Genomic DNA, 25681 nt, shown 5'->3' with positions numbered 1-25681 from the left:
TTTACCATATTTTGAAATAGCCCTGCAAAGCCATACTTGGTGGGGGAAAATTTGCATCTGTAAAGAATCTCTATTAACATAGCTAGATCTTTTACTTCCAGGCCCTCCCAATCCTGAAGAGATTAACTGAGACTCTAGCACCTTTTAAAGGTCTGAATAGGAAACATTTGACATCTATTGTCTCTAATGGCAGACACTATGAGACTGCAAAAGAACCTTGATCTTTGGGATGCCAAGGCAGGCAAATCACCTGAGGTCAGGGGTTCAAGACCAGCCTGGCCAACATGGCAATACTCTGCCTCTACTAGAAATACAAAAATTAGCCAGGTGTAGTGGCACCTACCTGTAGTCTCAACTACTCGGGAGGCTGAGGCAGGAGAATTGCTTGAACCCTGGGGGAGGAGTTTGCAGTGAGCCAAGATCATGCCACTGCACTCCAGCCTGGGCAATGAAGCAAGACTCTGTCTTTAAAAAAAAAAAAAAAAAAAAAAAAAAAAAAAAACAACCTTGGTTTCCACAATCTTTTATCTTAACCTGAACATTTCCTTTCTATTGATTCTGGACCAAACCAATGTATTTCTCAAACATATTTGATTGATGTTTCATGCCTCCCTAAAATGTATAAAACCAAGCTGTACCCTGACCACCTTGAGTGGGCACGTGTTCTCAGTACCGTCTGAGAGCTGTGTCCCAGGCCATGGTCAATCATATTTGGCTCAGAATAAATCTCTTCAAATATTTTACAGTTTGACTCTTTTCATCGACAATGACAATGATAATGACTCTCTTCATCAACAATGAAAATGTGCTTAGCCCTGCACTTTATTGCTATGATTCTTCTGCTAGTTGCTTACCAAGTGTCTATTCTTTACTAACAGAATCTCCACGTTGTTGGTGACCGTCATGCGCGTCCATCTTGGGGCTAGCACCACTAGATATCAGCTGTGATGGCTTGAAGAAACAGTGTAAACCGGCAGTGTAAATAAGAGTAGGGCATTTATAAGTGGTTGAGAACGGAGAATAGGAGTATGACTAGACAGAAGATAGTAGGGATGACTAGTTTTTGGGGATCGGTCCAAGTGGTGGGGGTGACTTCGTAAAGCCCTGTTGCAAAAAGTAGGGTAAGGACAAACAGACCTGATAGAATGAAGGGATGCATTAGGCTCATAAGGGTTGTTACTGTTCTTCAGAAAAACGAGTGAGTTTAAGGGAAGTAGGGGAGAGTACTTGCGACTTCCAGGAGGAAAAGGAGGGATTAGCCTGGCTGTCGGATGGACACAGCTTTATTGTGGAATGGTGAACCTAGTGGGGAGGATCCTGCAGGTGGACGGCAGTTGGGGTACTATAGTAGGGTCCAGTCCATTGAGGCTGTAGAGTTTGAGGGGTCAGATTCTTAACAAGAACTGATCATCCAGCTAGGGTGTCTTCATATGGCTGGGAATCTTCCACTGTGAGAGTTACTTAGAGCATCTGTGATGGTCCTGTAGGCTTCCGAGGCGATCGGGCCGTGTCAGTCTTCAGCTGCTAACCTGAGAAGATCTGGGAAGGAGCCAGAGTTCCAGGGGCTCTGGAAGTGGCTGCCAGGTGAGTTGAACAGTTTGATTTTCAGTGGGGTCCCGCACAGATGGGACACGGCTTAGGAGGAATCCTGGGCTGCGGATACTTCTTGGCCTACTAGCCAGATTTCTGGCACTTGTAGCAAGCTCCTGGGGGAGGCAGTCCTGGAGGAATGCCTGGCTGCTGTTCAGGCATTTGGAAGTTCTTGTGCACTGGAGATGTGGCTGGGGTTTCTTTCACAGTGGAGGCAAGAAATTGCAACTCAGAAATACATTGCTACTTGGCTGCCTCTACTTTATTATTGTACACCTTGAAGGCGAGGTTAATTAAGTCCTGTTGTGGGGTTCGAGGGCCGGAATTTAATTTTTGGTGTTTTATTTAATGTCGGAAGCGGATTGAGTAATAAAATGTATATTGAGAATAAGACGGCCTTTTGACCTTTTAGGGTCTAGGGCTGTAAAGCGTGTCAGGGTTGCTGCTAAACGAGCCATGAACCGGGCTGGGTTTTTCATATTTGATGAAAAAGAGCCTAAACGCTAACTGATTTGGGATAGGTCGGATAAAGAAAAAGGAGCATTAACCTTGAGTATGCCTTTAGCTCCAGCCACCTTTTTAAGAGGAAATTGCTGGGCAGGTGGGGGAGGGCTAGTCGGGGAATTAAACCATAAGCCAGACCAGGTGTGAGGAGGGGAGGTGATAAAAGGATTATTGGGTGGGGGAGCAGAGGCTGAGGAAGAATTGGATCCTAGCTCGGCCTGGCGAGGAGCAGCTGGAGGAGACCGAGAGAGGTCAGATGGGTCTGTAGAAAAGGAAGATTAGAAAGACTCAGCGACGCTTGGGGTTGGGACTGAGAGGACAGGCGGGAGGGAAAGGAGGAGGACTTGGGATGAGTTGCATTGGGAACAGAGACTAGGGAGGGAACAATGTGTAAAAGAAGGCCTGGATGTCAGGCACCTCAGACGTTTGCCTATTTTTCAACAAAAATTATTTAGGTCTTGTAGGATGGAGAAATCGAAAGTGCCATTTTCTGGCCATTTAGAGCCATTGTCAAGTTTGTATTGAGGCCAAGCGGTGTTGCAGAAGAAAATAAGGCGTTAGGTTTTAGGTCAATATCAGGTGTGAGTTGAAGAGGCTTTAAGTTCTTGAGAACACAGGCTAAGGGAGAAGGAGGAATGGAGGATGGAAGTTTGTCCATAGTGAAGGAGGCAAGCCCAGAGAAGAGAGAGTAGAGACACAGAGAGAAGGGGTTGAGGGATTCTTACCCTGTAGAAAAGCGGGAAAGGGGTTGGGGCGCAGAGGTAAGAAGTTGGGCGGTCCTTGCCGACTCCCCCAACACAGAAAAGCAGAGAAGGGGTAGAGACAGGGAGAGAAGAGGTCGGGGATGCTTCCCCCGCTCGCGGAGAAAAGCGGTGCTTGCCGCTAAGGGTGAAGGACCAAGGCAGGCGTCCCTGTGTGGTCAGACACATCTGAAAGGTGGGTGAGTAATCAGGCAGGCGTCCCCCAGTGTTTAAACACCAAGGGAAGACTGTCTTCCCGAGTCCGTGACCAGCGCCGGAGTTTTGGGTCCATGGATAAAAGGCGTCTCCTTTGTCTCTACCAGAAAAGGAAAGGAACTGAAATTAAGAGAAGGGAAAGATTGAAGTTTTGGGCGTCATGACTGAAAGGAGAAAGAGGTTGAGGGATAGTGAGAGAGGTTGGAGAAGAGGGTAAAAAGAGGTTGCCTACTCGATTTAAAATTGGTGAGATATTCCTTGGGCTGGTCGGTCTGAGGACCGGAAGTCGTAGGTGGATCTTTCTCAAGGAGCAAAGAGCAGGAGGACAGGGGATTGATCTCCCAAGGGAGGTCCCCCAATCCGAGTCATGACACCAAAATGTCAGAGTCATGGCACAAAATGTCAATGCGCATCCGTGTGAAGAGATCACCAAACAGGCTTTGTGTGAGCAATAAAGCTTTTTAATCACCTGGGTGCAGGTGGGCTGCCTTGGAAAAGAGTCAGGGAAGGGAGAAAAGGGTGGGGCCGTTTTATAGGATTTGGGTAGATAAAGGAAAACTACAAAGGGGATTTGTTCTCTGGCGGGCAGGAGTGGGGGTCACAAGGTGCTCAGTGGGAGAGCTTTTTGAGCCAAGATGAACCAGGAAAAGGACTTTCACAAGGTAATGTCATCACTTAAGGCAAGGACCCGCCATTTTCACTTCTTTTGCGGTGGAATGTCATCAGTTAAGGCAGGGCAGGGCATTTTCACTTCTTTTGTGATTCTTCAGTTACTTCAGGCCATCTGGGCATATACGTGCAAGTCACAGGGGATGCGATGACTTGGCTTGGGCTCAGGCCTGACAGTGACAATGTGCTCAACTAAAGCCAACATCTCCAGGTTTGGGAAGGCTGGGGTGGGGCGCAGGGAAAAGTATCTGGAAGTCATTTGGTGGGGCTTTCAAGGGAGGTGCCTCAGCTGGTGGGGTGGGCACCTGTTTTCAAAACACCAGTGAGTCCCACCCAGCAGTTTCTGATGCAGGTGGTTTGAGGTGCGGCCAGAGTATTTTCATTTGTAACTAGTTCCCAGGTGGCTGCTGGTCTGGAGACCACACTATGAGAACCACTGCCTTTAGCTAGAGCCACAGTGACTATTTTGTGACTAGAATATGACCTTCAGGATAGAAATCAAGCCCTAAGTATTGTAGAACATAAAGACAGAAGAATCTGGGTTTCCACTCTTTGCTTCGAGTCATCCTACCTACCTAGACATCCTTTTCCTGCTAAAAAATTAAAATCCTTATCTTAAGCCACGTTGGATTGTCTACCATATTCAGCTGAACCTAATTGCATTTGATAAAAAGGCCTTAGGCCGTATCTGTTTCCTTCCTCCAACTTTTTAGAAAATACTAGGTCTTATTTTTTTTTCTCTAATTTAACAGAAATTGGAATATGACTTTAGCATTTGAATCCTGGCAATAAAAACCTTGAATCTTATATTAAACTTGGCTGTATAGCTTCAGACTAACAGTGAATCAGTGTTTATCCTAATAATTGTATGAGCAATTATGCACGCAGATCCCAAGGTGCAGAGGTGGCAATGAGGTGATTTTTCTAGCACTAAATGAATTGTCTTCAGGATAGGGATAGAGGGAGTCCTAAGGCCTACTTGCCTGACATATCCATATAGGAATTTTTTTCCCCCCATGGAAACCATTGGATCAACAGACTTTTGTCTCTTATGAGCAAGGAATAATAAGGCTATGAGCTCATTCCAGTTATCATCCTATCTGATTACGGAGGAAAAACACAATGTTTAAAGTTCCTGCGATGAAAAGTTATTTTGGAAAATTACACTATTTCTAAAGGTTCTTTGTTAAAACAGAATTTTGTGTGCTTGCTTTTTGAAATATGTTTCTATCAAAGATTAAGAAAAAGCATAGCTATCAGTCTCAAATAAGAACAAAGATGTTTGTAATTGGATGTTGCCATGGGTTCTTCTCTTCTGCTCCAGTTGAAATAACTAAAGGGGTCAAAACATTCATCCCTCACCCACACATTCTCCAAATCGTTGCCTGGTGACACTTTCAGGGGTTCACATACAGGAAGAGGGCAGACCTTGTTTTGCCTGTCTCCCTCATCAGGGCAGGTACATTAGCTCCAGGACAAGTGACTATTTGGATGTTTCACAAATTCCGCCTACAGGATAAGGGCCACAAGTGGTGTGGGTAATTCAAGCACTAGAAATTAACCTTTGTCTCAGACTACATACAGCAGACAGCTGGATCTGCATTTAAAGGCAGAGTATCTGGGAAGAAATAAAAACACCGTACTCTCAGAAACCTACGCCTTAAAATGTTCAGCAAATATTTTTTCAAAAGCACTTCGTTGACTTCCCAGTTTATAACCTCTTCCCCCACTTTCAAACTAACCTACAGAATATAAATCTTCTTTCCTATAACTTTCTAAGATGCAATAAGCTGGCTCTGGGTCACTCCATTGAGTCTCCCCAAAAATGCATGTTTTACTGTGGTTCCCATTCTCTCACACCGGCCCATGTGGCTTCTCAGGGTCCAGCCTCATTGTGCCAACAGGACTGAAGCCTAATGAGAAAATTAGGTGATGAAGGGGTCCAAAAACATGGCATGTTGTGTGGTTGCCATTTACTTTAAGCAGAATTAAATCCCTCCTGAATAGATGGCAAAGGTAGGGCAAGTCATGGGCTAACAATCTAGGGTTTTGGTTTTTTATTTTTAACACGGGGATCATTAGCTACTGACTCTCCCTTGTGGGTGTGATAAGCATTCAGCAGCCCCCAGGTAGAGATGAGGCCAAGTTTCCCTACAGCCCTAACTTTCCCATACATACACAGACCTCGGGTAACTAGGACCCCTATCCTTTTTTGGCTTTATACATAGTCAGCAAAGTTGGGTGTGGAAAGGGTGGGTCATATCCATGAGAGATAAATTTGTGTGTGTTTGTTTTTATTATACTTTAAGTTCTAGGGTACATGTGCACAACGTGCAGGTTTGTTACATATGTATACATGTGCCATGTTGGTGTGCTGCACCCATTAACTCGTCATTTACATTAGGTATATCTCCTAATGCTATCCCTCTCCTCCCCCTCCAACAATAGGACCCGGTGTGTGATGTTCCCCTTCCTGTGTCCGAGTGATCTCATTGTTCAATTCCCACCTATGAGTGAGAACATGCGCTGTTTGGTTTTCTGTTCTTGCGATAGTTTGCTGAGAATGATTGTTTCCAGCTTCATCCATGTCCCTACAAAGGACATGAACTCTTCCTTTTTTATGGCTGCATAGTATTCCATGGTGTATATGTGCCACATTTTCTTAATCCAGTCTGTCACTGATGGACATTTGGGTTGATTCCAAGTATTTGCTATTGTGAATAGTGCTGCAATAAACACACATGTGCATGTGTCTTTATGGCAGCATGACTTATAATCCTTTGGGTATAGGTATATCCCCAGTAGTGGGATGGCTGGGTCAAATGGTATTTCTAGTTCTAGATCCTTGAGGAATCGCCACACTGTTTTCCACAATGGTTGAACTAGTTTGCAGTCCCACGAACTTCATTGTAAAAGTGTTCCTATTTCTCCACATCCTCTCCAGCACCTGTTGTTTCTGATTTTTTAATGATTGTCATTCTAACTGGTGTGAGACAGTATCTCATTGTGGTTTTGATTTGCATTTCTCTGATGGAAGTGATGATGAGCATTTTTTCATGTGTCTGTTGGCTGTATGAATGTCTTCTTTTCATGAGGGATAAATCTGAAGGAGCCAGCAGATGCCCCAGTGCATAGCCAGGGTCAGTCCTGCATATAACAAAATGAAGTCCTTCTTTACATCATTCCTGGGCACAGGCAATGGGGTGAATGTGTAATTATTCATTCTTGCAAAATGAAGTGAGAAGAGCAATGATTCAGCACCCAGGTAGCTTCTGAATGTTCAAATGATTCTTCTTCAAGGGCCACCCACTTTTTAAATATAATAATTTTCTCCTCTTTTGAGAGATCTACCCAGAATCACTTCCAAGTTCTGGGTTATTCATCAGGTAAATCCTTCTCTATCTCTCTCCCACCTCTCCTCTAATCTCCGTTTTGCTCTGGAGGCAACCCCCCAATTGCCCTGAAGCATATTCTTCTTCGAACACCCCCTTTCTTTTATGCTCTTCCTCAAAATCCTTCTTCCTTTTTTTTTTTTTTTTTTTTTTTTTTTTTTTTTTTACAGTAGATGTGGATGACCTAATATACATGGAACCCAAAAGAATGGGAACTAGTGCTACTACCTTAAAGGGCAAGAGGTGTAAGATCTTTCTAGGGCAGCACAGAAAAGAAATGGGAAAAACAATTTTCCATATTAGTATTCCTGGATTCCTAACCTTAAAGTGCAGCCATCATTGTGGGTACACTGAGGACTTCCGGCACGGCTCTTTAAAGGAGCCCAGCAGTGCCAACACACTCTTACTACTGTAAATGTTAAATAACAAGAAAACAATTAAGTTTCTGGGATGCACTCAGTGGGTGTTTATTCTTTGCAATCTTTATTGGCATCTAAAGTCCTGGGTTGAGGAATTACAATCAACAGTTCTTTTTCCATTTCAATTTTTGCAACACAGTGGGAATAACTTCTTTTTCGGTTTGCTTTGAATTATAGGCAAAGGCTCACAAGTGCGTGTTTGAGATGTTACCAAGGTGTTCACATTCAAATTTCCTAGTAGGAGGTACTCAGTGAGGTTCTGGAATTGATAAAGCTTTTCAGTCTGGCACTACTTGACCTCTGGCAGTAAATCCATCCAGTCCCATGAAAGCTAGAGTCTGAGGGGGCAAAGTCAAGAGCCTGGGTCAGGATCAGCCATTTCAGGAGGATACACAATGCTGCCTCGACAATAATAGCAACCTCTTTTTGGTCAATTAATGTTCTCCCAGTGGTCCATGAGTGCAAATGACTCCAGATAGTGATAGTTCAGCAGAATAAATCAGAAAAGCTTCCTACTCTCCCTGTTATTAGAAGGGTATGACTTTTAAAGTAATAAAGCGCATCATTTTCATTTTGTCTCCCCATAAAAGAGCTTGGACCAAACATCCCTAATGCACAGCTCCCAAAATGCAAATTGTTTTCAGCCAACCTGCAGAGTTGATTTTCTTTTTCCTGATGGCCTCCTTTCCTTGATTAAATCCTGGAGCTTCATTTGATACATTAAGTCAGGACTACAGTCCCTGAAAACAAACCAAATTTAAAATACAATTCATTATCTAGGAGGCTGTTTCTTTCCCTGATTTGTTTGCTGAAAAGGAGAGTGAAAGATGAGACGAGAACCAAAGAAAAGAATAAAAAAGACAGCAGGACAATGGAGAGAAGGAGAAAGGGAGATGACAAATACAGTAAATAGATTTGAAAACAGATGTGCAATGAATGAAAATCTGTCCAATTATTTTCTCAATTAAAAAGCATCTCATCCTGAATGTCTGTATCAGACTCTTATCTATATTCATTTATTATTTTCTGCATCTCTGTCTTGCACAGAGAATGCTGTATGAACATCTCAGCAATGGATTTATTTGATCAGAAATTATACTAATGACGATGCTTCAATAAAAGATTTCTAAAAATGTGGAGAATTTTTGGTAGCTTTTGAAACAAAGGATTTAAAAAGTAACATAAACAGCGTTCAGCATCATGATCAGTGTCGGGGTCATCATTCGTTTTTGACATCGATGCCATTGTTGATATTAGTAAACCTGCAGCATAACTATTTTGATCCCTAAAGCAAGCAAGAGTTGGAATTAGGTTGAAATTACAGTCTCAGGATTGGATTTAATGCTTTTTCTGAATGTACAGAGAAACTTAGGTGGCATTTAGCAAATGAGTTAATTTCTTCCTTTAACGATGCTTAATTAGCAAACATCAGGCAATTGGAATGAGTAGGCAGTTTCTACAGTAGAGGACAAGGACTTAAAAAGCCTGTAATTCCCAGCACTGTAGAAATCACTAAAAGGACTTTGAGGGTTTTTGGGGTTTTTTTCCCAGTTTAGTCTTGTTGAAAGCAATATGAAACAAACATTTACTCACTTTCAAGAAACCACCTCTGTCCTCCAGACCTTGATCATGGTGGGGAGGAAGACAAGCAGCTTGGGGCTTGGTGCTTATTAAAGTCTTGATAGACATGAGCTGAATCAAAATCTGAACAAGAAGACCAAATAGTTTTAAGGGACCCCATTTACACCTCAGTTTCCTGCCCCATCACCACACTCTCAAAAAACTTCTCTCCTATAATCCCACTATTAGGAAAGCATTCCTTTGATTTAACAAGCTTCTATTTAAAAAATGAAAACAAGTCATTGGGAAGGTTAACATAATCAGCAGTAAGGAGACGTTCATCGTTCTTCCAGTAGTATGACTTAGTTATCAAGTGTTTGTTTCTTGCTAATGTGGAGAGAAATTCTTGCAATGAAGAAGGACTTCTACTAGCATTAGACCTGGGGAGTTTTTAGGACTCAGGGTTGAAGGAAAGATTTGAGCATGGCACAGAGGTAGAGGCTCTGGAAACTAGAGCACATAGACTATCTGGGAGGAGGAAGGAAGGAATCTGCCTCAAAACATATTCTGGTTGGTTTCCACACAGCCAAGGTAATGCCCATCTGTCAATTTAGTCCCACCCCCAGCCACTCTAGGCCCAATCAGGTGAGAGGAAGGTGGAGCTTAAGTGTCTCCCACCCACCTTCCCTGGCTGTTTATTTGGCTGCCAACCTGACTTACAATGCACCAGTCCTGATGTCTCATTTCAGAAGCCTAAACTTCCTGTTTTCTACCCTCAAGTCCCACTTCTCATGTGCACTATGTTTTGTTTTGTTTTTGTACACTATACTTTTAAACCTCAATTATTGGTCCCATGCCGAAGTTACTTTTCCAATAAACTATTATTAAACATTTCTTTAGGACAGGTTCCTACTATCCTCTTTTCTCCCCACCATTGACTCTAGCACTCCATTAACCATCAATGATTCTCCTTAGTCGAATTTTCAACCTAGCTTTCCACGGATTTTTCTAACATCTACTTTTCTTCGATGCTAAACTTTCCTAGATCTTTGTCTGAGGTCTTTTGTGTCTTTGAGGATACCAGTACTGTGGCTGCAGGTGCACCTGCCCCATGGGTGATGAGCAGGTCACCCAGGCCTCTTTGGCTTCACCCAATGTCAGTGGCCTTGATAGCTCAGCAATGCTTGCCTCGTGTAGGAGCATGGGGCCGGTGGAGAGGAGGAGGGTGTACCTTGTGTATTGCCAGATTCTGCCTCTTTCTCTGAATCTGGGAAAGAAGAGTGGGGAACTTTGAAGAGTGGCTAAAGCCCCAGCTAGGGAGTCAGAGAGACTTGGATTTGAATTCTAGCTCTGCCACTTGCTGGCTATGTAACCTTAAAAAAATTACTTAACATCTCTAAACTTCAATGGCATCATCTTTAAGACAGGCAAAATCATCCCTTTCCTAGGATTATTTGATGAATCAGACGAGGTGACAACATATGTGCCAATCCTGTATACATAGATAACATAGTATATGTAGACTGTCAGTTATTGCCTGATTATCTGTCATGCCTCGCCAATTCCTCACGTGTGACAATGAGCTCTTGGGTACAGCTTTGCCCATGGTCTGCCCCAAACATAATGGAGCCTTCCACGAATGTCCAAATCCAGCCCAAGTGGTTTGTGTTGTTCTTCCCCTTTCTCATGAGCAGAGTTGCTCTGCAATGGGCAGGATGGATGCCCTTAAATCCAGCCGCTCAGAGTTTTTTTTTTTTTTTTTTTTTTTTTTTTTAGTCTTCTCTTTTGGCTAATGGTTAATAAAATAACTCTGTCTTCCCATAATGCACACTTCCCATTCGGCTGCCACTTTCTGAACTAATCACTTATTCCAGTCACTAGTGGCTCCTATCAACAGCCATGTAGCTGGCATCTTTCCCCATACATTCCTGTGGCATTCATATTTCATGAAAAACAATGGGGTAGGACCATACAGCAGCTCTTGGAAAAAAATAAAGTGTAGAAAAGAATGAAATAAAATGGTCCGCTTACTTGGAGGAAAATGTGATAAGCCTAGAGCCAGTTTCCTCGGGTGATTTATAGAAAAGGATTTATTACACAACAAAAAGCTTTTATTTATTATTGTTCCAGCAAGCATTTGTGCATTATTATTCATTTGGCAATTCAGCTGGGTATTTGGAGGTGACAGCTTGCCAATTTTTTTCACAAACATTTTGGACTTTAACATCTTAATCTGAAATTATTGCAGTAATTACAAGGGGGTAATGGGTAGGAGGATGTGGGGAAGGTAGCAGCATGTTGAAGATGCTAATAGTAAGAGGAACTGTGATAAATATGTAGTTCTGACGGTTGCAGATAGAACGTTTGCCTGCTGATGAATAACAGAGACAAGGCATCAATGTATTGCCCGCTTTTGAGGTTTTGTCACCATTTAAAAAATGATCACACCTATGCAAGCCACAGTGGCACTTTCCTCCTGTTACATTCTCTTTGAGGGCTGCAGAAAATCACTGAGGCAATTCAAAAGTTATACATAATCAATATTTATTAGGTGTCTCCTCTGTCTCTGGTGTGCTCTTTAATCCTTTATCCCACTTTATTTTCTTTATAGCACTTGCCACTAATATTTGTTGTATTTCAGCTTATTGGGTTTATTATCTGTTTACCCAATAAGAATGTAAGTTCCATGAGGACAGGAACCTCGTTGGGTTTGGTTCACTGCTGTATCTCTATTACCAAGAACATTGTCTGGCACACGGTAGTGGCATAATAAAGATTTATTGGATGAATGAAAGAATACAAAATATCGAGGGAAATTAAAGAATGGTAAGACATTTTCCCTAATCTTGGCTTATAATCGTGCTGGAAAGGAAACTGTATAAATGCTAAGAAAGCCTGCAAAGGAAAGCAGTGACCAGAAACTCTTGGGTCATCTTTGAAGGGTATTCCCTACAGGTGCTGATTATGTGATTCCTGTGAAGAAAGAAAAATAACCTGTCACTGTCCCCTTTAAACATTAACTGGTAAGAATAAGCTCAGGCCATTCTTGGACCTGCTTTCCCAGTCCCTGCTTTGTACACCAGGCTTTAGTCTACCCTGCCCTCTTTCATTTTGATCTCATGGCTGAGGTCCAGAAGCTTCCCCACCTGCCAATGTTGCCACTTGATTTGCCTCCTCCTTACCCCTATTCAATACATCCAGAGACTGACTTAATACAAATGCACCTCTGAAAGAAATATCTTCAGAAATATCAACACATATTTTCAAATTGTGTTGTAAAAAATAAATCCATGTGGCTGTTAATAGTAATTTTATGGAAAGAGGTTTGCAATATCAAATAGGTTTGGGGAACATGGAGTTAACTGAAACCATTCCCATAGTTTGTTTCCAAGTCTTTACTGCACTGGCATGCAGTTAAGTATCTGAGAAGTGGCCATATACATCATGGGTATTTCCTCCAAATTTATTTGACCATGGACCCTTTCTCTTCTAAAATATACATAGTCTATTGCTGTTACTAGAACATAATTTTTAAAATACTAGTCTATAAGCTTTATAGAAGAAGGGCATATAGAAGTTGTTAGCCTGAGCTAGCCCTTGGGGGATTTTGAAGATTGACTATTTGACCATTAAATCAAGAATTACCATGATGTTTAAGTTCATAGGGCCAGGACCATAAGAACTCAGAAGAGAGAAAATCAAGAAGGTTCTATGGAAGAGATGGACTGGAGCTGGGATTCACATTATAAACAAGATATAGATAGAAGCAAAAAAAGGAAATTTCAAGTGTGGGCAAAAGTGAAAGACGGGGAGGTCATGACAATGAATATTTTTATTTTCAAATTTTAATTTACTAAGATCCCTGAAAATTCAGTGGGACTTGATTAATGCATTCTAACATCCAGTCCTAGGTTTTCCTATTAACTCAGTGTGTTAGTTTGCATTTTCTAAAGCAGATACTAAGATAGGATTCAGAGTATAAGAATTTTATTAAGGGAAATGCCTGTGTGACAGAAAATGGGGACAAACCAGGGAAAGCCATCAGACCATTATGCAAGTCTGACCCCAAGTGAAGGAGAAAGGGAAGGAAAATTAAGTAGAAGCATCTACTAAACTGCCATGAACTTTAAGGAGGTTTCAGCAATACTGTCAGGGGATCCTTATGTCAAAGCCAGCCGTCAGAAGAATCCTGCATCTCCCCAGACTAGCTCTGCCTTAGTATTCCTGCTGCATGAGCAGCCAGCTCCTGCGGAGCACTGCCTTGGTACAAATAAGGTGACGGATTTTCAGAGCTCAGCTGCTGGCCCCTTGATCAATTAAGCTCCTTGTAGTTTGGGTTCAGCAGGCACGTTTTTGTCACCATCACTCTGAAGACAGATCTTTAGAAAAAGTGAACTGGCCTACATATGAGAAGCAAACTACCCACAAAGCAAAAGTTATCCATCTGAAATCAGTGATAAAGGCAAAGCAATATCTGATGCACATGATGATAGACCTAGCCTGATAACAAGAAAGAGAGTCTTGCTACTTCTCATTTTGTAATTCTCCAAATGAGAATATCTTAGTTTTCCCAGGGATAGATTCAGTTACTGTGGGATCTCAAGCTTGTAAAAGTGGTGTTGGGGATGAAGGAAGAGTATCATTAAGAAAAAATATAAATTACAAATATGAAATCACTAGGGATTCTCCTGGGGCCTTGAAATGGGCCCCTGTACGTAAGAGGCCAACTTAAGCCTCATTTGCTTCATGATAAATCCACTCCTGTTCATCTGCAAAATATAGCTAAGAGACTTGGAGTATATTGCATGAGCATATTCAAAAATAATTCACTGCTGATTGATTCATGAAAATGTAAAACGCCCCACAAGTGTTTAATTATCTGAACTGTGTGTGCTTTTCACGGAAAAGAAACAGCTGATGAGAGATGGAGTGAGCAAGCCACTGAGGTTAATGCACAGTGAGTGACCCTGGCATGCTCTTCCCAGCAGAGCTGACTGAGCTGCTGACACAGACCCAGGAGGACACATTCTCAAAACTTGGCTGCAGTCAGTCCTCGGAAGGGATTGCAGTATGGCCTTGGTCATCGGACTTTCTCTTTCTCTTTAGGGATACGGAAAAAGGGAGACAGGGTAAACCTGCACCACAAAAATAGTTGTTCTTTTAGCCAAGCAAGAAAACGGAGTGCGAAAGACAGTAAATCCCGAGGGCTGCCACTAACCCATGCCTGTGCCGTTTGTAAAGATCCAGAAGCGATTAAAAGGTTCCCAGAATATTTTTTCTTAGAGGTTTTCAAACTACTCAAATGATGATGCTTCTAATGAAAGTAATAAAGCAAGAGAAAAGAAAAAATACAAGAGGAATGAGGAAGAAAGAGGGAAGAAGTGAGGACAGAGAAAAGGGAAAGGAATATGGGGTAGAGAGTAGAAGAGAAAGAGGAGCAAAGGACTAAGAAGGTCACAGTTTTTAGCTCTAGTGGGGCCAGAGGCCTAATTGCTTCTGGACCTTTTTAGCATGATTTTAAAGTAGAATAGGACCCAAAGTATTCACACAAATCTAGGTAGGGGAAGTGCTGATACAGAATATGCCTTTATTGTACTCTGAATATCAAAGGGGCTTCACCCCTATGGTTCTCCAGTTTGGTTGCCAGTCTATCCAAAAATTTTACATCAGGAATAGCCTTTCTTACAGACAATGATGCTATGATACACTTCCCAACTCAACCTGGAGTGCCACTGTACTGCCTGCCTTACAAATCCAAGCCATCTTCCAGGCATAATCTTCTATCACCTATTTCCTCCTACCACTCCACCGCATTTCTGGGTATCTTGCTCTCACTAATACTTTATTAACCTTCTCATTTTTTGTATTTTTCCCTACCTACCCCCATTGCTTCACCCAAACAGATCCTTGTCTGACATACTTTATTACAACATACTGCCATTTCCTGATTACTTTCCTGATTACTTCTGTATTACCCCATGTCCTATAAGCTCTAAAGGTTTATCATGTATTAGGTAGCACCTATCCCAGTGGATGACATACAGCAAGATCTGGATAAACATTTCTTTGAAAAAGCATCTACTTGTGTGAATATACACTTCCCTTTACTGAAGACTCCTATGGCTTGTGCTTAATAGTCTACTTTTCTTTAAAATCCTGCTTGAAGTTTGTGTTTTCCCGAAACATTTATAGAAATGCTTACTTTTCACAATCTCACACACACTCCTGATACTTAATTTTGGAAGCTTCTAGGTGCTCCTTTGCTTTTTGTTTTCCTTCTATGAAGTAGCTTGTAGCAAAACCAAGGATCAAGAAATGTTGTACTAAAAATATTTATCTGCTTGAAAACATCAGAATAACCAAGAAAATTAGGCTGTAAGGGGCCAAGACCCCAGGAAGAAGGGAGTTTGTCGATGTGACCCCAACATTCATCTCAGAGTGTATGTAGTTTTTTGGCATGTTTTGCCGTGGGTCAGAAGCCAGGCAAAGGGTGGCATCTAAGAGAAGCCAGCTGAGCTTTCAGCAACCTTCTGGAACTAGGAAGGAAAAAAATGCAAGTTTGTGGCTGCCAGTGCATCCAGGACTCGTGTAGTCCAGGCTCTGAAAGAGGGGACATGCAAAGAAGTGCAGGTGGTTTACCCCGGCAGGCATTTGATGACTGAATGAAAGGCTTAAAAACCAGGTTAATACCATCTGAAAATCAAAGGGAAGTTTTTAGCAGTCTCTTAGTCCCAGAGAGACCAAAATCAGAGTCCAGGATAGAATACATCCCAAGATCTCATCTGAAGGGACCCTCTAGGAGTAGGGCAAAATCAGGAGTAACTTGAGGTTTGCTTAGTTCCTAATTGTACTGAAGTCAAGTGTCCCTCATCTAGCAGCCTGCCAGAGGATAGGGTAAATTCTCTCTGAAAGAAGATAACGTCATTCAGAGCCTCTCCAATTTTCCATATGCAATGTGTCTAGCAAGCAACTATAATTTAGTAGGAATAAAAGAAGGACAAAGCAGAAAGAAAGAGAAACAGACCCACAGGTGAATTCGATATTAGTATTATCAAACATCAGCTTGACCATGTTCAGAAAAACAATAAGATGGAGATTGTAGCAAGAACTAGAATTTATTTTTTAAAATAATTAAATGAGAATTATGTAAATGGTATTAAGATCTCAATAAGTGTATTTAACAGACAGTTGAAATCGCTGAAGGTTACTTCAGTAAAAGTTGAGTCAGTTGTAAATATCCAAGCTAAATCAGAGATGGAAAAAGAAGATAGAATATGAAAAAAGCAGGAGACAATATACAGGGAAAAAGTCTAATATATTTATAATTGGAATACCAGAAGTGAGAGACAGGACTAGCTGGATTTTCTAGGGCTAAGAATCCCTAAGTCTAGCTGGGAAGGTGACTGCATCCACCTTTAAACATGGGACTTGCAACTTAGCTCGCACCGGGCCAATCAGGTAATAAAGAGAGCTCACTAAAAAGGTAATTAGGCAAAAACAGGAGGTAAAAAAAATAGCCAATCATCTATTGCCTGAGAGCACAGGGGGAGGGACAATGATCAGGATATAAACCCAGGCATTCCAGTCAGCAACGGCTACCCACTTTGGGTCTCCTCCCATTTTTTGGGAGCTCTGTTTTCACTCTATTGAATCTTTGAACTACACACTCTTCTGGTCCATGTTTGTTACGGCTGGAGCTGAGCTTTCGCTCACCATCCACCACTGCTGTTTGTAACACTCACCGCATTGCCCAAGATTCCATTCCTTGGAATCTGTGAGGCCAGGAACCCAGGGTCAGAGAACAAGAGGCTTTGCCACCATCTTGGAAGTGGCCCACAGCCATTGCCCGCCACCATCTTGGGAGCTCTGGAAGCAAGGACCCCCCGTAACAGGAGGTACGAGAATGGGAAAGAAGCAATATTGGAAGAGAAAATGTTTGATAATTTTCTTAGACTTTTGATTCAAGAAATCCTATACTCTAATAAACAGGCTCAATATAAAGAAAACCACACCTAGACACATCATAATAAAACTACCAAACAGTAAAGGAAATTTTAAAAGCTGCCTGATCCAAAGACTCATTATAACATAGGAGCAAAAATTAGGCAAACAGAAGACTTCCCCAGAGAAACGATGGAAGCTAAAAGACAAAAGAATGATGTCTTTAAAGTGTAGAGAGAAAATGCTTGCCACTCTAGCATCTATCACCTGAGAAAATAGCGTTCCAAAATGAAAGTAAAATGAAGACCTTTCTAGTCAAATAAAAATGGAGAGAATTTTACCCCTTGCAGAACTGCACTTACAAAAGGGAGAAAAGGAAAGAGGAAGGGAGGTTTCTTCGGCAAGAGGAAAGTTGTATTCAAAAGGAATTACAGAAATGCAGGCTGTGATAAAGATCAATGAAAAAGAAAAATAATGGATAATTTTAAATTACAATAGACTGTCTTAAACAATAATGATAGAGGGGTTTAAAACACACGTAGAATCAAAATGCATGACAATAACAAAACATGCAGACATGAATTCACTAACAAATGAGCTTATTTATTGTCTATTTTGTATCATCAGTGTTTGGCACAGTGGAGGGCACATAGTGTCTTACAGTTGAAGGCTCATAGTTGTTGGTTGAATGCTAGTTAGAAACCCTTCTTTCACAGATGAGGAGGAGAAAAGGGAAGACCAGAAAAATAAGTTTAATGGCAGCTCACAGATTGTTTTTGCAGACCAGAACTCTTGGTGCTGACTTCAGAGTCCAGATTTGCAATTAGACTACTTAGGGACTAGTGACATTTTAGACTACTTTCCATTATGCGAGCATGCCTGAGATTAAACCTTATCCCCCATTTCAAGAGCCTGAGCCCAGTACAGTTCTCTGCATGCTGACCCACCTGGTGCCCAAGTTTTATCCAAGCCCTGGTATAATCACTTTCCACCTCTCTTCCCTAAATAGTCTTCTCTAAGTGGCAAAGCGTTGAGAAACCCAGAGTAACCTCCTAGGCCTGTGAATAGGTCGTGGTTATTTATATTGGCTCAAGCCCCTCTTTCTCCAACTGTTGAGGCTTTGTTCTGGAAGAAAGCAAGGTTGATGGAGGAGAACAGTGCAGCAGCCTGTTGCAGGAGTATGCCTGCAGAGCTGTCAAAGTTCATTTTCCAAGCAATTCTTCCAAAGGTCTTAAGATGACAAACTGCTTCTGCCTTGTGGATGATTTTGTTTTTAAAGGGAAAGCCCGGGAGGCTGCAGGCAGTTGCTAAAGGAAAGGGAATAAGATGATAGCTTTAGCTTTTTCTCCACTTCCCCCACCTAACAAAACCTAACAAAAAGATCTGGCATGGAAGATGCAATATGGGATTGACAGACTGTACAGTGAATTGATGTTATGGAATATTTTAGCAGCCCTTTTATAATTTCCCAGGCTCTTAACAATCAAGTTTTAGTTCATGTGTAAAATGATCAAGGAGGTCATGACGCTCTCCCACAAAGTTAAGGAATAGACAAGATTGATAGAGGCAACCTCAGTCAGCCAAGGCGCAGCTGCACAGAGAAGAGGCGGCCTCAATTCTGCTTGTTAGATCACTTGATTCCAGTTCTTACCCTGCTCAGAGGCAGGATCTGAGGCCAATCATTTAACTTCTCTGAGCCTGACTTTCTCCATCTGTAAGTGGGAAAGATAGTAATACCTATGCAACCTACTGGACATGACTTTGGGGAAAGAACAAATGAAATTACATGTATAAATAAGCTTTTTAAATTGAAGAGTCCTGAGGACAATTTCAGTTTTTATTATTTGCCTTAAGAATGTTGCAAATATTGCAGATTGTGACAACTGAGGAATAATGCTCAGTAGAAAATGCTAAGAGTGTTTAGAACTAGAAAAATACTTAGGGACCTTCTGGCCTAGCCTGTTCATTTTTCAGGTGAGAAAACTGAGTGAAAGTCAAATAAATTGTTGCTTTCTTTTTTTTTTTTTTTTTTTTTTGAGACGGAGTCTTGCTCTGTCGCCCAGGCTGGAGTGCAGTGGCACAATCTTGGCTCACTGCAAGCTCTGCCTCCCGGGTTCATGCCATTCTCCTGCCTCAGCCTCCCGTGTAGCTGGGACTACAGGCACCCCACGACCGCACCTGGCTAATTTTTTGTATTTTTAGTAGAGACGGGGTTTCACCGTGTTAGCCAGGATGGTCTCGATCTCCTGACCTCGTGATCCGCCCATCTCGGCCTCCCAAAGTGCTGGGATTACAGGCGTGAGCCACCGCGCCCGGCCTAATAGTTGCTTTCTTAAAGTAATGAAATTAGAAAAAGAAGGAGAAAGAACATTTATCAAATTCATTCCAAATTCTTCAGAGTCCTCCTGGTGCACAGGGGTCAGGATTACCAGATCCCAGTGTTTACTATTTCTTATTCTTTGATGCCCACAGACAGTCCTGAGCTGGAGGAGGAGATTAGCAAGTGATCAAAGAGGGATGTTAATAGATATAAGCATCTATCTGATGTTTTCCTCCTGGCATAATATCAAGAATTTAAAAAGTCCTAGGAGTCTTCTATGAAGAATGAAGGCAACTTATCTGAAAAATGTTATGTCAATAAAATTATCTTCCAGTGAAGGCCTGGATGCATCTCCTCAGAATGAAAAGGTATCCTGAATGCCACTTCAGGACCATTTTCTGAGACCTCTGTTGTTCACTTCTAGCTGCTCAAAAGTCAGAAAGGAAAGCATGGATCTCCAAATAATCTGACATCACTTCAAGAGCACGTGGAAGGAGGAAGAGAGGACATGTGATATGTGAGCTTACACCTTTGGTGTGCATAACAGATGTTTGAAGACATGCTACTGAGGTGCTCACAAGCATGTCCATATTCAGGAGGGAAGCTTCTTTATTGAGTCCTAGGACAATTCCTAATGAATTGGGTTGGAATTTCTCCAGCTGGACAGTTCTGGGGTGTATACAAAGAAGATAGATCCACTATCCACTTGGTACAAGGCACTTAGAACAAGTTACTTGAGCCCTTGATCGAATCACTATTAAAATAACACTTCCTACCCCAGTCTCCTTCAGTGCTGCATGGCCTCAGGAGTCTTTGAAGATGAAGTGGTCATTTGATCCTGAACTTATTACCACCACCCACAGCATGAATCAAGGCTTTCCAGCAAGTCTTTTCCCCCCACCCTTCAAAGGTTAGAAATCAAAGAGCCCCAGCTCTCAGTGGATCCCAGAATGCTGCTGGGTAACCAAAGCACATATTGGCACTGTGTCAATGCTGTTGTTTGGACTTGGGTGTTCCCCAGATCACATTAATCCTTAAACAGTGTTTTCCTCTGATGTGGCAAGCCTTAGAGCCTGCCCCAAATCTGGAGATTCATTGATTTCATGTCACCAGGGACTGAATAGAACACCTCTAGTTCAACAAAATAACTGTCACTGACTCAGAAACAAGAAATAGCCTGTCCCCAAGGGGCCAAATCACCAGGCAAAAGAGACCTCCCTAAAGTATGGCATGGTCCCTTTGTTCTGTGCCAGTCAGCGCCTGCCTGAAACTGTGTTGTCATCTCTGATTCATCCCTTCTTTCATGCAGGGTGACTCAGAGGGGGGGAAGTGCTGTGTAAAGCCCTGCTACATTTAATTGATAAAATACAGCCAGTTACTGCCAAAGCAAAGGGGGCAAATGGATAGTGCAAGGATGCACTGAAGTAGAACACTAAGCCACATGACAAGTGGCTGTGGCTACAGGCAGCTGAGGAGGGACAGTGGTGGACTGGCTTAGCTGGCCATCAGCCATTTTGAGCAAAAGCACATCAGAAGCTCTAGGGGACAAAGAGGCAGAGCCACAAGTACAGATATGGCCCATAAATGCCCCCCCCCCCCCAGGGACACTACAGAGAGGCAGGCCACACACATTTGCAGTGTGAGAAGAAGCCCAGTGAGTTATTTTAGTAATCTCTTAAACATATGCTAATGAAATGCTGTCTTATGAAGGACTATCACTGACAGGACAGTAGATTATACAGAGAGGAACAAGATCATTGCTGGCATGGCAATAATTAAAGAACACATACACATGGATGTACATACACATACCTGTGTACATACATGCACACAAACATATAGACCTATTTTTTAAAAACAACCTGTTTGTTGCCCTCCCCCTTTGCATACGATCTGAAGCTACTCAAATGCAGACAAATGCTTGATGAGTGGGTTAAAAACCAAAATCGTTAAAAACACTTAAGTTTAAATACCAAGTATAAATATAATTTGTTTCAGTGAGAAAAATATTCATGTAAAGAAGAGACATGGAATTGAAGTTATTTTCTTAAATATTTAATTGAGTTAGAATATGAGATTGTCTTGATTCACTTAACTAGAATTTGGACTCGTGATCTCTGAACTCAAGAAAGCTATTTGCATTGATCGAGGAAGTCACTTCAGAATCTAGAGAGTGGGACCACGGGCAGACATGTACAGAGACAATGGTGACACGTGTGCTGAGAGGCTGTTCCATTTACCTGCCACCCTGGTTCCTGGGCTCCTCCAAGGTGACTTTGTGTACCTAATGGGTTTGTGTTTTACACTATAGGCAATGTTTTACAAAGATAATTCCAATCGTGGGATAAAGAATGACTTACAGGTAGGGGGAGATTAGAGGTAGGGAGAATAGTTTTAGGAGGTTATTGTATGAGGTCCCTAACACATTGTGGCATGGGAATGGAGACTCTGGAAAGGTAAAATTGGTGGCTCTTGGGTACCGAAGATCTATTGAGGCAGGAATTATATTCCAAAGAGAAAAGAGGGTCTTGCCTTTACAGGCCTGGCACCCAGTTGTAATAGTTTAATTTCCAGCATATGCTATCATAACCCCTAAATCTAAATGGCTTAACACAAGAAAGGCTTATTTTGGGTTCACATTAAGTCCCACATGATTCAAGCAGAGCAGCCTTACCCATCTACTGACCCTTCATCTCCAATGCCTGGTCTCTGTGATTTCCTACAGAAAGGGAAGACAGAGATGGAAGAAAGACACCAGCTCTTAACATTTGACCCAGAAATTGCACATCTCACTTCTGCCCACAGCTCACTGGCTTAAACTAGTCCCATGGTGCAACTTCAAATAAAACTGGGAAATGTAGGGGCATTCAGAGAACATTTGGTAAGCACTAAGCAGCTTCCATGTATACATGTGATCCCATTAGTTGCCAATTTTTAGTAGCTCCGAGCCTAGATCTGTTTAATGACAGCACCTCAGTCTTGCTGCAAAGTCCGAACATTGGCCGTTATCTCCATGACCTCTGGGACTAACGTGCCCATGTTCCTCTCTGCTGGGCTCATAAGGCGCCTCGTAGCTGCCCGTGTGCCTGGTGTTAAGCACGGCTGTCTTCTGTGACAGGATGTCTGTACGGTCAGGGTGCCAAAAGGCAGAATCCTGGGAGGAGTGGGCAAAACATCCCTGTCCCCAGCTCTGCATCATACTTGACTTCAAGCCTAGATGTACCAGTCCTGTGCCTAGAGCCTCCCAGCGTCTTTGTGAGTCTCCTCGATTCCTTACTCTGTCCCACAGGAGTGAAGACAGGTGTGGGCAGGCTCAAAAAGGCCTTTCCCATGTCGTCATCTTTGTGGCCTTTGTCCTATCTCTCTTTCTTCCCCAGGCACCTCTACCTCAAAATGTCTCCTCCCTCCTTACCCAAAGACCAGAAGTCTCTGTAGATAGAGAGTAGATACAAATAGTTATAGGGTGGGCGGTGGGGAGGAAGATACCTAGTTCTACTTGCCAGAAGAAACTGAGGCCTGCCAAGATAGCAGATATGGAAACGTAGGTATTCCACAGGAAAGGCCAACTGATTTCAATTGCTAAAAACTGCATGGTGAGCAAGATGATGCACAAGGCAAAGCAGTCCAAAATATGGCACTTGACATTTACTTTTTTCTGTGTGTGTTGTAGACACTGCAGTCTACAGAGCCAAGGTTTTATTGTCTTGCTGCAGGTCACTTCTGGTTTTCTTCTACCATCTGATAGACTTCTGTTGCTGTCCAAGTCTCTAGTGTGAAGATAGCCTTAAAAGAATAACAAAAGTCATTAATCATATGTACCCAGTACTTGATTAAGAGAGGTAGAGAAGGACTGCAGAAGAGCTACAGTTCCCTTTATTAAAATGGAAACTAGAGTCAAGGTGTTTCCTCCTCCAGGTCATCAGTGCAACCTATGGAAGAATCTGACTTATTGCGCTATCCTCTTTTCTAAAGGAAAAATACAGAGTATTATAGTTAAAAAAGGGTTTTAACTAAATTTACCTAGTCCAATCTGTCCCATTTTATAGATAGGGAAACTGAGACACAAATGGTTTTTTAAAATTCTCAAAATTACAAAACTGACAGACCAGGACAATAAAATATTTAATTCACAACCCCCTTTCCTTTTCCAGATCTTCTATACAAATCCTCTATCCCTCTCCCTCTCTTCCTATCCTCTCTTCTCTCTCATTAAAATCACCTTAAGCAAAGAGTATGAATAAAATGAGTGATATATAGAGTAGCCATGCTTCCTAGTAGCTATAGTAAGATTAAAACATTATCTGTGAATCTTAGCGTCCATCAGCAGACAGGTGCTCCTGGGGTTTGTCAGCAGGTGCAAGAAAGAGGAAGCGTGCTGATGATTGAACATTTTTTCAACCCAATGCGCTCTCAGAGGAAACAGCCAGGGCATCACATGTTTGTCATTGCTTACCATTGAACTCTCAGAGCATTAAAGCAACACAATGTGTGGGGGCTGTGAGCCCATTTATCAGTAGACATACTGAAGAAACAAGATGTAAGGGAGTCAAAAAGAAATTAACATGGTCGGGATGTTGCTTCGGTACCTCTTCCCATTGTATGTAAGCTCTTAAAATCTTTCCCCAGAGCAATGTGTTATCCTTCTCGCTGAATGATGAGACATCGGACGCACACCATTATAGAGATGTGCTTTCAATTTTTTTTTCTCCAAAAGTGATGGGCTGTGTGATGAGCCAGGGTTAAAAGCAGTCTGCAGACATAATTATGACAAGGAGCTAGTCATTTAACCTTTCTGACTTTCATTTTGTTTTTTTGTTTTTTTTTTTTTTTGTTATTTCCAATTTATAAAAGGAAAGAATTGAATTAGATGACCTCTATGACCCCTTCTAGCTCAGACATTTCAAATCTATAAACACAAAACCACCTGCCTCACACTGGGATTAAACTCATAATTTTGTTTCATTAGTGGTCTGTCTTAATCAGCACAGGGACAAGGAGGGAATAGAGTTTTTATTTGACTGGTGGACACTAGGAACACCCAGGTTCTTAGTTGGAATCCTCTTCCTCAGAAAGATTTTGTTTGTAATGTAGTCACAAATCTCCTTGCTCCTAACTTGCTGGTTTACTGATATGTAATGTTAAATCAAACAAAAAATAGCTTTGAACAGATACCTATGCTAGAGCTGAATGCAAGGCTTTGTTGAAAAAAATCCTTTTTTTTTTTTTTTTTTTTTTTTTTGAGACAGAGTCTTGCTCTGTCACCCAGGCTGGAGTACAGTGGTATAATCTTGGCACACTGCAACCTCCGCCTCCTGGGTTCAAGCGATTCTCCTGCCTCAGCCTCCCAAGTAGCTGGAATTACAGGCTCCCACCACCACACCCAGCTAATTTTTGTATTTTTAATAGAGATGGGGTTTCGCCATGTTGACCAGGCTGGTCTAAAACTCTTGACCTTAGGTGATCCGCCGGCCTCGTCCTCCCAAAGGGCTCAGATGACAGACGTGAGCCACTATACCCGGTCTGAAAAAACATTATTAATTGCACATGAGAATCATATTAAACTCTACCTATCCCAGTTATCTAAGGCTTCTAGAAGAGAAGTGACAGGAAATCTCGTCTTGAAACATTGACATCTCTTTAGGAAGAATTGGAGTTTTTATTGGCGCCTTTCTTCTGTAAATATAATGGCCAGTTAAGGTGGATAATGTTCATGGTTAATCAAATCTGGATGGGTTTACATAGAAAAAAAAAATTTAGTTGTCTGGTTCTTAAGAATTTTTTTAACTGAGTGCATAAAAACCCGTATAAAGATGTGACACCCCTGTGTGAAAGAAGATGCCCTGTTCTCAGAGCTAATGGAAAGTGTCATCTGTGTAGAATCCATTATTGTAGATGGCTCATTCATTCACTTATTTCTTCAACCACAATGTTTTTCAGTGCAAAAAACGCCCTAGCATTAGGTGCAGATATTGTGAATATAAATAGAGATGGTGTATGTGCTCAAGGCACTCATTGTCTAATAAACAGGGAGATGAACATACCCTGAATGTACGCCATCTATAATGCAGACACAAGAGGTGAGAAAGACTATGGGAGACACGAGTAACTGTCTTAGCTAGGGAGAGCTGGAGGTAGCACTAAGAGGTAACATGTGGGCTTTGTCTTCCAGAATGGATGGCAGAAATGTGCAGTGGAAATGTCAGGAAAAGGCATGTGTGCTAGACATCCTGTTTGCCCTTCCAGATCCCACACTTCTGACCTGAATGAATCATATCGACAGGTTCTTGAACCCTTTGGCTTTAAGTTATGATGGTGAACGGGAAGCCCAAA

Source organism: Macaca nemestrina, chromosome 14 (genome assembly GCF_043159975.1).
Source record: "Macaca nemestrina isolate mMacNem1 chromosome 14, mMacNem.hap1, whole genome shotgun sequence".
Lineage (NCBI taxonomy): Eukaryota > Metazoa > Chordata > Mammalia > Primates > Cercopithecidae > Macaca > Macaca nemestrina.
This window is presented reverse-complemented; position numbering follows the sequence as displayed.